Below are 14,011 nucleotides of genomic sequence, written 5' to 3'. Positions count from 1 at the left end.
GATGTATGAGTGGAATATAATAATAGAGATATGAAGGTAGAAAGAAGACTTGATGACACACTGGATATGTAGAGAGAAATGTGAGTAAGTCCACCAAAGTTGATAGTTTGAATGACTGGAAGAGTGATGGTATCCTACAGAGTTATAGGAAAGCTAGGGAGATGGAAGAGTTTCTAAGAGAAAATCTATTTTGTTTATTTTGAGTTTGAGATGTCTGTTGGAAATGAAATTTGTGATGTCCAAAAGGCAAGTGGTGAGAGGAGTTCTTTGTTTTTTGAAATACTTGCCATCAACGGACAGCAAGGATGAAAATACTACCTTCACTCCTAAGGGCTTTTGTTTCTTGCACAAGGTTTCAAAATTCCATCTGAGTTGTCCATACTTTATCAAGTGAGTAGTTTCCCCAGTAAGGAGAATAATTGGGGAACAAAATTAAGGATATAGTATGAATGGCTTTTAAAAAAAATTAGTCCTCCTGTGCTTTGCACAGTGAGTAGTTCATAAATATCTCTTGGTTGATTGATAGAGGTGACAGAGTTCCTTTGCTGTAGCATGGGAATACAAACTCTCCCAAGCTGATAGTACTTTTAGGTACATGCTGGGTAACAGACAATGTGTTGTTTTCTGAGATCCAACTAAGCAAGATTCAAAGAAGTTTATAACCCTAAGGTTATCTATTGGGTGATCTATATTTTGATCCCAGTCATTTCAAAGACTGCCCAAAAAAGGCAATATCAGTGAAAAGTATGAAAACCTTGGTCAATGAGATTTCATATTTCCACAGTATTACAGAAATAATCAGGTGTTTATTATTTGGGGCATGCTTATCAGTTAAAGCAGAAGTTTTTAACTTGGGGTTCAGGAATTTGATTAATTTAATTTTTTGATAATTATTTTAATATCATTCATTACTTTTGTATTTTATTTTAAACATATTATTCTGAAAAGAGTTCTGCAGGTTTCATCACAATGGCAAAAGAGTCCATAGCGCACGCGCACGCGCACACACACACACACACACACACACACACACACACACAAAATATTAGAACAGAAAGAAACATGGAAAAGTCGCTTAAAGAGTTAAAGCAAGGGACAGCTAGGTGGCGCAGTGGATACAGCACCGGCCCTGGAGTCAGGAGTACCTGAGTTCAGATCCGACCTCAGACACTTAATTAATTCTCTAGCTGTGTGACCTTGGGCAAGCCACTTAACCCCATTGCCTAAAAAGAAGAGTTAAAGCAAAAAAAAAAAAAATTAAAAAAAAATAGTTAAGGAATAGCTACTTAACAAATATTTGGGCATATTAAGCCAGGAAATTCATCAAATTCTGGAGAAATTAATATAGTTGTACACTATATTTTAAGAAAAGTCTTACCTATTTTTCTGGTTCTCTGTGTCGTTAAAGGAAATTTTTTTTGGACCAGGAATGGGAGAAGGAATTTTACCACAAAGAAGGATATTCAATTTTTAAAGCCACTCCCACCATTCAACAAGGACACTGGGAAAACATATATGCATTATTTTATTTATAAATATAAGATAGTTATTGTAAAGCACATCCCAGTTACAAAGGTAACATTTTTCTTTTTCATTTGCTATTTTAAAAAATCTGATCAAATTAACTTTTGGAACACAATACCTTCCTAACAGAAGTGCCAAAAACATGTAGGATTGCATATTTGAAAGCAAGGCGATAATTGAATCCCTGTGGACTGAACAATATCACTTAGCAGCTCACACAATGTGAAAGACTAAAAGCTTTTAATTAGGCTTTTACTCAATAGGGGTGGAAAATATAATTTTAAAGACTCAGGGCTAAAGTAGAATTGTTAGTTTTCAGTAGGAACACAATGAAGTAACAATTTGAGTAAATGGGTTGAGCTGCTTATTCATTAGCTGCTAATAGAAATGTGAATGCAAACTGACTCCAGGTTATTGTCTTTAGAGCCAGCTTTTTAATTAGTGATTGGTAAAATGTTTATTTAGTTTGCTGCTGCATTGTGGAACAGTTTACACAACAGGACTGTCGTAAACCTTCATGCAGTCGTAATTGGATTTTTTAAGGGAACATGGTTTCATGTATATAAAAATACCAATTATAGATATAAAGTTAGCTAATTTATATCAACCTTAAAGTTTGTAAGGCAAACTGTGCTTCATGGCTCAATGAAAGGGGGGAAATAATCAGATCAGTAAACTGCAATACTTATTTGAATGGTGCATTGGTGGGATTAGCAATCTATATCACTGAAGCCCTAGGTTATAGTCTTGGTTCTTCAATTGACTTTCTATAAATTTTTAGGTCTGTCTTTATGGGACATACCACTTCCTTCTTGGTAAAAAGAGAAAATATTGTCTAGATGATATCTGAAGATCTGTCCAATTCAAATCATCTGGTGATGAGTTTACAAAGCTTTGAATATATTGGTCCTTTATACTTCATGATGTCTGTTTTTAAAAAAAAATACACTCAAAATAAAGATTTGTTGGAAAAAATGAGTAAAATAGTGATGAGTTGATGAGCTGATACTGAGCCTTTGGGTTTATGACTATGTTAATGTTGTTATTCAATCATTTCAGTAATGTCCACCTCTTCATGATCCTATTTGGGGTTTTCTTGGCAAAGAGAGTGGCATGCTTTGCCATTTCTTTCTCCAAAAGTGAAAATTGAAGCAAACACGATTAATAAGCATTTGAGACTTGATTTGAACTCAAAAAGACCTCTGTGCCATCTAGCTGCCCTATACCTATTTCCAAAGCCAGTCATAATATCCCGTAGACTCAGAGTTGGAAGGGATCTTAGAGGTCATCTATCTTGCCTCATTATTTTAAAGATAAAGAAACTAAGGAAGAGAGTTTAAGTGAGTGATTCACTCAAAGTCAGTACATAAGGCTAAATCAGGACCCTCCAACTGAAAAGCCAGTGCTCTTTCCAATGTATCAAAATGCCATCCTGTTTTCAAAGCCTGTCACTATTTTGCCATACTTATTAACTTGACATTCTTCTCAGTGATGATGTTCAAAAGAGTGCCTTGCATATAATTACATGGACCAATTTTCATTTCTGGGCATTCCCACCACCACTCGACAATCACATCTTAAAATTAAAAAATAAAAGTTTTATAATTTCATTTGTATAGAATGAGATTGCTTCTTCTACCAATTCAGAGCAGTAATTATTCTACAGTTTACAGACCTAAAGAGTTGTCCAGGGGTAAAAAGTGACACAGTACCAGCCCTAGAGTCAGGAGGACCTAAGTTCAAATATTAGCTGTGTGATCTTGGGCAGGGCATTGAATATCATGGCCCCACAAAGACAAAAGCAAAACAAAACAAAACAAGAAAGAGTTGTCTATAACACAGAGTTTAAATGGTTTGACATTGGTCATGTGTCTATTATGTATCCCAAAAATGTTATTAGCTAAACCAGGAATATAATATTTGAGATAAAAGTATTAGTAAGTACAAATATAAACTCAAATCATTACTGTATTTCTTCTAGGAAAGTGACAGAAACAAGTTCCTTTCATTTGAAATCTTCATTAATTTACACTATCATTTTACTAAAATTTCAAACTTTGTCTTCAGGTCTGTCATTTTGGAAATAAGTACATTTCTCAACTATTCATTCCTTCCTTGTTTAATGGGTATAGGTGAATGAAAGGATTAGGCCACTAGGAATTATTGGAGTGGAATAGCCTAGTGACTCTTGATTTTAAAAATACGTCATTCCATACATAGAACCAGGTAATTTCAAGGAAGATAATTCAGACAAATTCTAGAACAAGTCTAACTCAAATTAATCCATTAATTTAGACCTGGAATGAAATGAGATGCTCACAAGATATAAAATATTTAGAATGAAAATCTTACCTGACCATGAAATGATCTGTGAGGATACAACACTGATTCAGGTGGACATGATTCTCTTCTACCTATACATATGTCACAGAGAGAAAGAGATATGCTGACTTGCACAGGCATGGGAATTTTTCAGGTATTGATGTCTCATAGTTGAAGGGCCATGGACAAGAGAGAAAATGTTACAGAGTGATGGTTGGCTAATGAAGTTATGATTGTGCTCTAATTGAGTCTGCTCATATTGGAAAGATTTGGAGGATAGTCCTGGCAACTCTCTCAACTTCTGGAGTTCTGCCCAGCTAAGTAGAGAGAGGTTCCTCACCAGGAAGCTGGCTGCTTAATAATTAATTTTGTGCTCATAACCACTTATTAAACTAAGAAAACTATAAAATGTTCCTTAGTCATAGATAACCTCCTTCAACTTCTGCCAATGATGGTGGTAGATTAAAGGGAAAAAACGAATAAACTTCATCAAGAATCCTAAATTTTTTTTTATATTTCATAATTTGAAATTTTGTCTTCCAAAGTCTTGTGAATGGATAGACTGATGGAGGAACTGTATTGAGATTCTCACTAAAATTGAAACTAAAAGACAAAAGGAAATAGCTGTTAAATGGAAAAAGTTCATAGGTTCTTCTTAGAGAGAAGGAATTGAGGAGTTGGTGGAACCAGTTTTATTACTAATCCAAAAGCAATAGGAAATACCATTTCATAGAATATTTTCTATTTCATTGTGCAGAGTTCATAAATATTGCATAAAGCAGTGATGTCAAACTAATTAAATGGTGCATATTGACTTAGAAAATTACAAATTAGCATTATTTATCTAGTATCATATTTTTATTTATTTTGTTGAAAATTTCCCAATTACATTTTCATCTGGTTCAGGAAGCACATGGAGCTCTCTCAGTGAAGACTTGAGTCTTTAAATCATGGAAAATCAGTCTGAATAAAGTTATAGATCTTCCAAAGGGCATTGAGACATGCATTGTGAGTATGAATAAAATCCACCATATTGCCAATGGTGGGTGGCAAAGAAGACATTACATGAATGATAATATGGGGAGATGTAGGTCTGAAAAAGGAAGTGGGCTAAACTCATAACAATAGAGAGATTCGGAGAATACATGAATAATAACATGATACTACTTGCACTAGAAAGGTAGAGGACTGTGAATGTGGAATGTTGTGTATGATATTAGATTTGGTGATTTTTGCCAGTTGGTTTTGCTTAACCATTTTTTTCTTATAAAAAAAGGTTTATGAGGGGAAATTGGAGAGGTTGGTTCAGAAGTAACTGTGACATAAAAACAAATGGCAACAAGGAAAAATTTAAAAGAAATAGATTTTTTTTCATTTTTACCTGATTAAGATTAAAAGGCAGGGAGGCAGGAGTAGAAAGGAAAAAGCTTTAAATGATAAGTAATCCATGTAATATCAAAGGATCTAGAGAAGGAACCTCAGACATTAAGTGAATTCTCTGTGGATGTTTACAGTAGAAGACAGCAGATTTTTTTCTATAAAGTCAGATAGCAAATAGTTTCTGCTTTGTGAGCCAAGAGAAAAAATTAAAGATATTATTTAAGGATTCATATAAAAAAGACAAATCACAAACCTTTATTGATGAAATTCAAAATTAAATAATAATTGAATATACTTTTCATGAAATGTAGGTCTATTAATAAGAAAAATTGAATTCCTTTTAGAAAAGGTATGACTTCACTTAATTTAGCTTAAAATTAGTATTCCCTATAATCAAAATTGATTACAAATATTCATCTGTTTATGTTGATCTATAATGAAATTTTATATAATTCATCTTTGAAAATGAAAGGACTGCCAAATGTTGATATCAGTCTATGAACATATGATTTTCATTTAGCCAAAAGACTAATAGTCAAAGAAGTTTATTTTCTCTGAACATATATTTTTTGGTGCTGCAAACATAATTAATTTACTATTGGTAAATGATTATCCCTATTGGGATAACAAATTAGTCAATTTGAAACTTACTTTAGTTCCAGTCTCATTTTCACTTTTTTATTTTTCTCAAGAAATTCTGCTGTTATAATATATTCTATTTTATATTTTTATATTTTTCTGACCATTGCTTTCCTGTGTCTTAATAATACTGTAATGAGTGTTTAATTTGTTAATGTTAATCTGGTAGTGTTGGCATACCCAAAGTGCAATTACCTAATAAATATAATGCTTTGTAAATTAATCCAATATCAAAATAATACACACTATTTGTGCCTTAAAAGTGCAATATTTGAAGTCCACTTTTCTCTTTTCTTGTTTCAAAATAATGAATATGTACTGGCAATAAAAAAAAACCCAAAACAAAACAGGGTACAATGATTTTCATGATACTTGAAATGCTGCTAAGTTAGAACTATTTTGCTTCAATTTGAAGTGAACTAAGGAGCAATGTAAAATTATAAGTGGACTATAGATATTCTGTCACAATTACTCAACTCAGCGATTGTAGCATGAAAACAGTCATATGCAACATGTAAATAAATAATCAAGGTTGTGTTCAATAAAATTTTATGGAAATTGAAATTTGAAGTATATGTAATTTTCATATATTTTAAAATATTATTCTTATTTTGATTTCTCAACCATTTAAATATTTAAAAAATTCTTAACTCATCGATAGATTGTGAAAAAACAGGCAACAGGCTAGATTTGATAGTGGGTCAGTGTTCTCGATCCCAGTGTTTACCAATCTCTGATTTATAGGAAAACAAGAAAAAGTTTTGACCTTTACAAAGTGGGGAAGATAAGGTGTGGTCTTCTTCCTTATAAGGAGTGTTCACATTATAAAATAAACCAATAAAATCTCAGAGAAGTTTTTGCAATTTTGTTGGACAGCATGGTCTGTTACAGATTAGTTAGTGCCTCTTGTACCTGTTGGTCATCTGACTGAACTTCCTTTATGGCTTGAGTTTCATGTCCCTTCTTTGAGGCTAGGGGCTTGGGTCTCTGACTTGGCATAGTGTTCTCATATTTATCCTTAAACAAATAGGCTAGGTTCATTTGTGCTACTGAGGGGTTTTTTATTATTATATTTATTTTTATTTTTGTACAAATGAAGTTTTTTATACATTAGTAAAATATTCTTGTTTAAGAGTAAACATAATACCCCTCCCCCCAAAATATAGACCCTCATGAGCAATAAAGTAAAGAGAAAAAATAATAAATAATAATAATAATAATGGTAGCTAGGTGGCACAGTGGACAGAGCACCAGCCCTGAAGTCAGGAGCACCCGAGCCCAAATCTGGCCCCAAGCAACCAACAATCACCCAGCTGTGTGACCCTGGGCAAGCCACCCAACTCCATTTGCCTTGCAAACCCCCCAAAATATAATAATAATAATAATAATAATAATAATAATAATAATAATAATAATAATAATGTGTTTCAGTCTGTGTTCCAACACCACCAGCTCTGTTGTGGGTGGATCACATTCTTTAGGATAAGTCCATCACAAAAGCTACTTCCATATTCCACTGTTGTCATTGCTGATCACAATTCCCTCCATTCGTGCTTCCCCACTACCATACACTTTATTTTTCTCTCTCCTTTCACTCTATCCCTCTTCTTCAATTTGCTGTAGGGTAGCTGAGTGGCACAGCAGACTGATCACCGGCCCTGGGGCCAAGAGACCCTGAGTCCACATATGACCCCTAAGACCCAGAAACCACCCAGCTCTGTGGTCCCAGACAGGCCATCCAATCCTAGCCCCTTGAAAGAAATATAAAAGAAAATGTGTTATATCTGACCACTCTCCCCCATGGTCCACCCTCTCCTCCATCACTCACATCCCCCCTTCCCCCATCCCCCTTCTCTCCTTCTTACTCTAGATGTCTATACCCCAGTGAGTATATATGCTGTTTCCTCTCTGAGCCACCTCTGATGAGAGTGAAGGTTCCCTCATTCCCCCTCGCCTTCCCTCCTTCCATATCATTGCAATAGCTCATTGTAATAAAAAAAATCTTATTGTATGAAATATCTTAGCCTATTCTACCTCTCCTTTCTCTTACTCCCATTATATTTCCCTTTTAGTCATTGACTACATTTTTACAATATAATATATCTTCAAATTCAGTTCTCTCCTGTGCTTCATCTATAAAAACTCCTTTTACTTGTTCTATTAAATGAGAAGTTTCTTATAAGTATTATCAGTATCATTTTCTATGCAGTCATACATGTAGTTCATCATCATTAAGTCCCTCATATTTTACCCTTCTCCTCCACTCTCTATGCTTCACCTGAGTCATGTATTTAAAAATCAAACTTTCTGTTCAGCTCTGGCCATTTTAACAGGAACATTTGAAATTCCCCTGGTTCCTTGAAAGTCCATCTTTTTCCCATGGAAGAGGATGTTCAGTTTTGCCGAGTAGTTGATTTTCAGTTGCATTCCAAGCTCTTTTGCCTTCCAGAATATTATATTCCAAGCCCTAAGAGCCCTTAATGTAGTTGCAGCTAAGTCCTGTGTGATCCTGACTGCAGTTCCACGATATTTGAACTTTGTCCTTCTGGCTGCTTGTAATACTTTCTCTTTGACTTGGGAGTTCTGGAACTTGGTTACGATATTCCTGGGGTTTTTTGGGGGGGATCTCTTTCTGGGGGATATCAGTGGATCCTCAATTTCTATTTGTGCCCTCTGCTTCCAGGATATCTGGGCAATTTTCCTGTAGTAATTCTTTAAAAATGATGTCAAGGTTCTTTTCTTGATCATGACTCCCAGGTATCCCAATAATTTTTAAATTATCTTTCCTGAATCTGTTTTCCAGATCAGTTGTTTTTTTCAATGAAATGTTTTACATTTTCTTCTAATTTTTCATTCTTTTGATTTTGAAGTATTATGTCTTGACTTCTCATAAAGTCAGCAGCTTCCTTTAGTTCCATTCTGCTTCTGAAGGATTTGTTTTCCTCAGAGAGCTTTCTTATCTCTTTTTCCATCTGGCCAATTCTGCTTTTTAAAGCACTCTTCTCCTCAATAACTTTTTGAACTGTTTTATCCATTTGACCTAAGCTGGTTATTTTGTTTAGCATTCTTTTGGATCTCCTTGACTAAGCTGCTGACTTTTTTTTCATGTTTTTCCTGCATCTCTCTCATTTCTTTTCCCAATTTTTCTTCTATCTCCCTCACTTGATTTTCAAAATGTTTTTTGAACTCTGTCATAGCCTGAGCCCAATGGTCATTTTCCTTGCAGTCTTTAGATGCAGGAGCTTGTACTTCTTCATCTTCAGACTGAGTATTTTCATCCTTCTTGGGATCATAGACAATGTATTTCTCAATGGTGTTCCCCTTTTTTTCTCTGTTTACTCATTTCCCCAGCCTGTGTCTGGTCTTGGGGTTGCTTCCTGAACATTTGAGTATTATTGGGACCCCCCAACAAGGATTTCAGTTTGTGAGGCTTTGTCTTCCCTCCTGGTCTGTGAATGATCACAAGCTCACCCCTTTGCCACAGGGCTGAGGTGGGAGGGCCTGCTGTTCTATGGAGGGCCTAGACTGTGATCGATATCTGAATGTGGTCAGAGCTCCAGAGTCCTGTTCCAGGTACAGAAGACAAATCTAGGAAGTCTCTCTCCACTCCTTTCCCTTTGGTAAGCTGAGCACTCAAGGCTCAGTTGCCTGGAGGTTCCTGCTTACTGGCTCTGCCTGCTTCCTTTCCCTGGATCTAGACTGTAGTGGAGTGGCCATGCTGCTCACTGAGTGCACTGATGGCTAGGCTTCATGTGCTCCTGATATTGAATTTTCTGTATTCACAAAGTTATTTTTCTATGATGAGCTCTGTATTTCAGACTCTTGGCTGAGGTACAATGATTGGAGAGCTACCTTGATTCAGGAATAGACAGAAAGAAGAATCAGTCAACAATGATGGAGAGAGCATAGTTCAGAGGAATGGGAAATGTGCAGAGATCTGGGGAATCCCTATTTAAAAATAAGGGAAAAGAGAAATTCTAATTATTTAAAAACAAAGAATGGAATGATATAATAGAAGAAACTTGGTTGAACTCTACTCTCTAGGGGAATATGAAGAGAATTTAAAAGAGTTGGATTTAATTAAGTCAATTTATAGATATCTAGGATCATCTGGAAAATTTCTTTAAAAGTTAATTTATGCAACTTACTACTTTTCTCAGAAAAATCTAAAATGTAACTGTCATAATAACTTCCCTAGTTCTTGGTTTTACAGATGGTCATTAGAATTTCAAAAGAAAAAAATAAATCTACTATTTAGCTATATAAAACAACAAAGAGAAAATATCTCAAAATGAACATTAATATGAACTTCATAACAAGAAAATAACTCAAAACGAACATGAACTTTGAGATGGTGTAATTATGGGTTTTCTGAGCTGTAAGGTTCAAGCAAAGGCCGAGTACTAAATATGAATATACCAATATTGTGGATGGGGAAGTGCATAACTCTTGCCCCAAGTTCCCAATGTCTTCTTCATTTAAAACCATCATTCTTGATTTTATGAAAAGACAAATTCACTAAATATTAAAATTTTCAATCTTTTCTTTGCCATTTCCATTTGTTATTATTGGTAAGTTATATGTTTAGAATACTCTAAGTTTCATAAGGAATTTATAAGACTTGTTTGGGGTAGGTAGGACATGTGTAGGCCTCTCTGGCAGATTAAAACTTGAAATTTTGATAGGCTAAGTTTAAATACACTATTAAGTGTCTGAGACAGGATTTGACCTTAGGTGTCCTGACACTATCATCTTTTTGTATGTAATACATCTTTCAGTTATTTGTTCCTCTTCTATGTCAATCTGCCATAGTAATGGCAAAGTAATTCCATCATAATGGAAAGAATGGTCAAATAACAGGATAGCATTGTATGCAGACTTCAAGAGACATTATGGCTATCTTTAAGGCCATTCTTAGGTAGGGTATGGATTCAAAGCAAAAACTATACCATGTTCTCCTCACTCCTTATGTATATACATTCAATTCCCTATCCAACTTTACCCAAACCATATTTATACAGGTATAATCAGGTTAAAATATATATACATATATAAATATATCAAAGATAGCTTTGAAGAGAAAAAGAAGTCACAAACCTGTAACCTAAGAAGTAAGGAGGGGTAAACCTTGGTTTGCTTTGTTGACATGGTCCTTATTAGGAGATAAGGCATAGTGGTGGAGTTGGGGAGAAGAACAGGTTATAGACATATATATACACAAACACTACAGGTCTATTTTATTACCATCTGAGAGAAATGCTTCCTTTCTTTTCCTTCACCAAATCCTCTCTCTTCCTCATTCATTAGATTGTTTGTAAGTTATTAATAACTGATGCTTGACCTATTCAAGGAGGTCTACTACTTCTGATGTGAAGGCTTCCCATGTTCGTTTTAGGGTCTCTCATCCACTTTGGATGTGAATGTAGCATTCAACTCTCACCTGTAGCTTCAAGAAGCTATAGTATGTACAGTAACCACATTCCAGTAAAACTGTCTGGGCAGGTAAACTAAACCAGGTTAAGAGTAACCAAAAGATCTCAAATCTGTCAGTGAATTATGTGATGTCTACCCCAAATGTGAATACCTCCCCAAGTAGAATAGATGGACAAAAACAATTTGTTCCAATAGCCATGAAAGTAGCTAAAGTAGAAACTGTAGAATACTTAGACCTTGGTCAGGCAGTGAAGACCCAAAAGTCATACCCTGCATCCTTGATTATATTCTTTTTTAATTTTAATTTTATTTTTTAAGGCAATGGGGTGAGGTGACTTGCCAATGGTCACACAGTTAATTATCTGAAGACGGATTTGAATTCAGGTCCTCCTGACTCCATGGTCAGTGCTCTATTCACTCACTGCACTACCTAGCTGCCCCTTGACTTTATTCTTGACACAGAACTTCAATGACTCTGGAATAAAGAGCGAGGCTGATAACTTTGGTCAACTCTACCTCACTTAAATCCAATTCACACATGGTTCAAGGCATCATCCTGTGCAATTTCCTTTATATATAGCTGCAAAACATACAGAACTCCTTAAAGATGTGACAATCTCTATTCATGACACTACTATTGCCACTACTTTCAAAGGAAGAATGAAACTGCAAAGGATGTGCACAAAGCACGCATATGGTTTGATTCCTGCCTCAGATACTTACATTATGTGACCCTAACTAGTCACTTAACTCCTCTAAACATCAGTTTCCTAGAAAATGAAGATTAAAAAAATCTACCTCATAATATTATTGTGAGGCTCAAAATGAAATCACAGTGTTTTGGTAAAGAAGAAATGAGATAATACCTGTTTATCCTTAGATCATGATGTAAGGTTTTTGTCTTATAAGGTAGATTTTAAAAAGTCCCAAGTTCTTTGGTACTGAGGGCATGCCTCTCATACTTTTTAACATATTGTCAGCCATGCTATCAAACATCATCAATGATCATCAAAGCCTCAAGGACAGCTACTGCACTGATGGCAAATTCTTTAACTTGAAAGGGCTACAAGTCAAGACCAAAGTGGAGGGAGTGTTGGTGCATGATCTTCTCTTTGCAGATGATTGTGCACTCAATGCAGCCTCTGAAGTTGAGATACAACAAAGTATGGATCTATTCTCTGCTGCTTGTGCTAATTTTAGTCTAACAATTAACAACAAGAAAACCCAGGTGCTTCATCAGCCAGCACTACATCATCCATATGAGGAACCATTGATTACAGCAAATGGAGAAGTTTTGAGGATTGTAGACAAGTTCACTTACCTTGGCAGTATCCTTTCCAAGGAAGTACATGCACGGTAACAATGAGGTTGACACTTGCATCTTCAGTGCTAACTCAGGCTTTGTAAGGCTCCAAAAGAAAGCATGGGAGAGAAGAGGTATTAGAGTGACTACCAAACTGAAGGTCTACAGAGCTGTTGTGCTGATCTCATTGCTATATGCCTGCAAAATCTGGACAGTCTACCAGGGCCAAGTCAGTAAACTGAATTGTTTCCATTGAAATTGTCTTAGGAACACCAAGGTCCTTTCTCTGAAGCAGTGATTTGCCTAGGACCACAGTTAATAAGTGTCTGAGGTTAGATTTGAACTCGTGTTCTTGACTCAGATCCAGTGCTCTAATCACTGCACCACCTGGCTGGACTATATCATATATTTTTCTTTTTTTTCTGAGGTTCTTTCTCAAGTTAAACTACCTAGCATTCCAACATTGCTACAGAGAGTGCAACTATGATGGACTGAACATACTGTTAGAATGCCAGACATATGCTTGCCAAAAAAAAAAACCCAAACAATTTTATGGAGAATTCACAGAGGGCAAGCACTCACAAGGGGGTCAGAAGAAACAATACTGAGCCATTCTGGAGGTCTCATTGAAGAATTAGAATTAATTGTACAGCATAGGAGATACTGGCACAAGACCACCAAGCACACTGTGTCCTCATCAGTGAGGGTGCTGTACTCTATGAGGAAGGCAGAATTGAAACAGCTCAAAGGAAACATGACTTCCATAAGTTTAGAGTACCCATCACAGTTATTCACATGGGCTATTTGTGCCCAACATATGGTAGATCATTCTGAGCTCATATTGGACTGATCAACCACAGTAGAACACACTGTAATTTCTCTCAAACATAGTGATATCATTCTGGTCTTCTAGAACCAAGAACCAGAGGCTCTATAGTTAATCAAAGTAGAAGAGGTTTTACTTTGCCAAATACTTAGAGGTTTATAGTACCATAGGGGTAGAGAGTGGGAACCTACTTAGAAGGGTTGGACATAAAGAAATTAGAAAGTGATTTTATTGTAATCCATACTTTAGTTAACTGAGGGTTTAAGTAATATGGTAGGTAGCTAACAGGAGGAGGTGTGAGAGAGAGTATGCTTGGAGGGGGTGCAAATGGTTTATGAAATGATTTGGTTTTGCATGATGCTTTGGTTCATGAGATTTGTGTGTCCAATGGAGGTTATAAAATGATGTGATTCATGACTCTTGAGAGTATTTTTCTAATGATACAGAAGAGGAGGGTACTTAGTGCCATGAGGCAATGCTGCTTATAATCAATCAAACAATCAATTAATCAACCTCTATCAAGTCAGATAATAGAAGTATAAATTGATAAAAGGGTTGGAAGCAAGACAGGGTTAAAACAATAA

Source organism: Macrotis lagotis, chromosome 5 (assembly GCF_037893015.1).
Source record: "Macrotis lagotis isolate mMagLag1 chromosome 5, bilby.v1.9.chrom.fasta, whole genome shotgun sequence".
In the NCBI taxonomy this organism is placed as follows: domain Eukaryota; kingdom Metazoa; phylum Chordata; class Mammalia; order Peramelemorphia; family Peramelidae; genus Macrotis; species Macrotis lagotis.
This window is presented reverse-complemented; position numbering follows the sequence as displayed.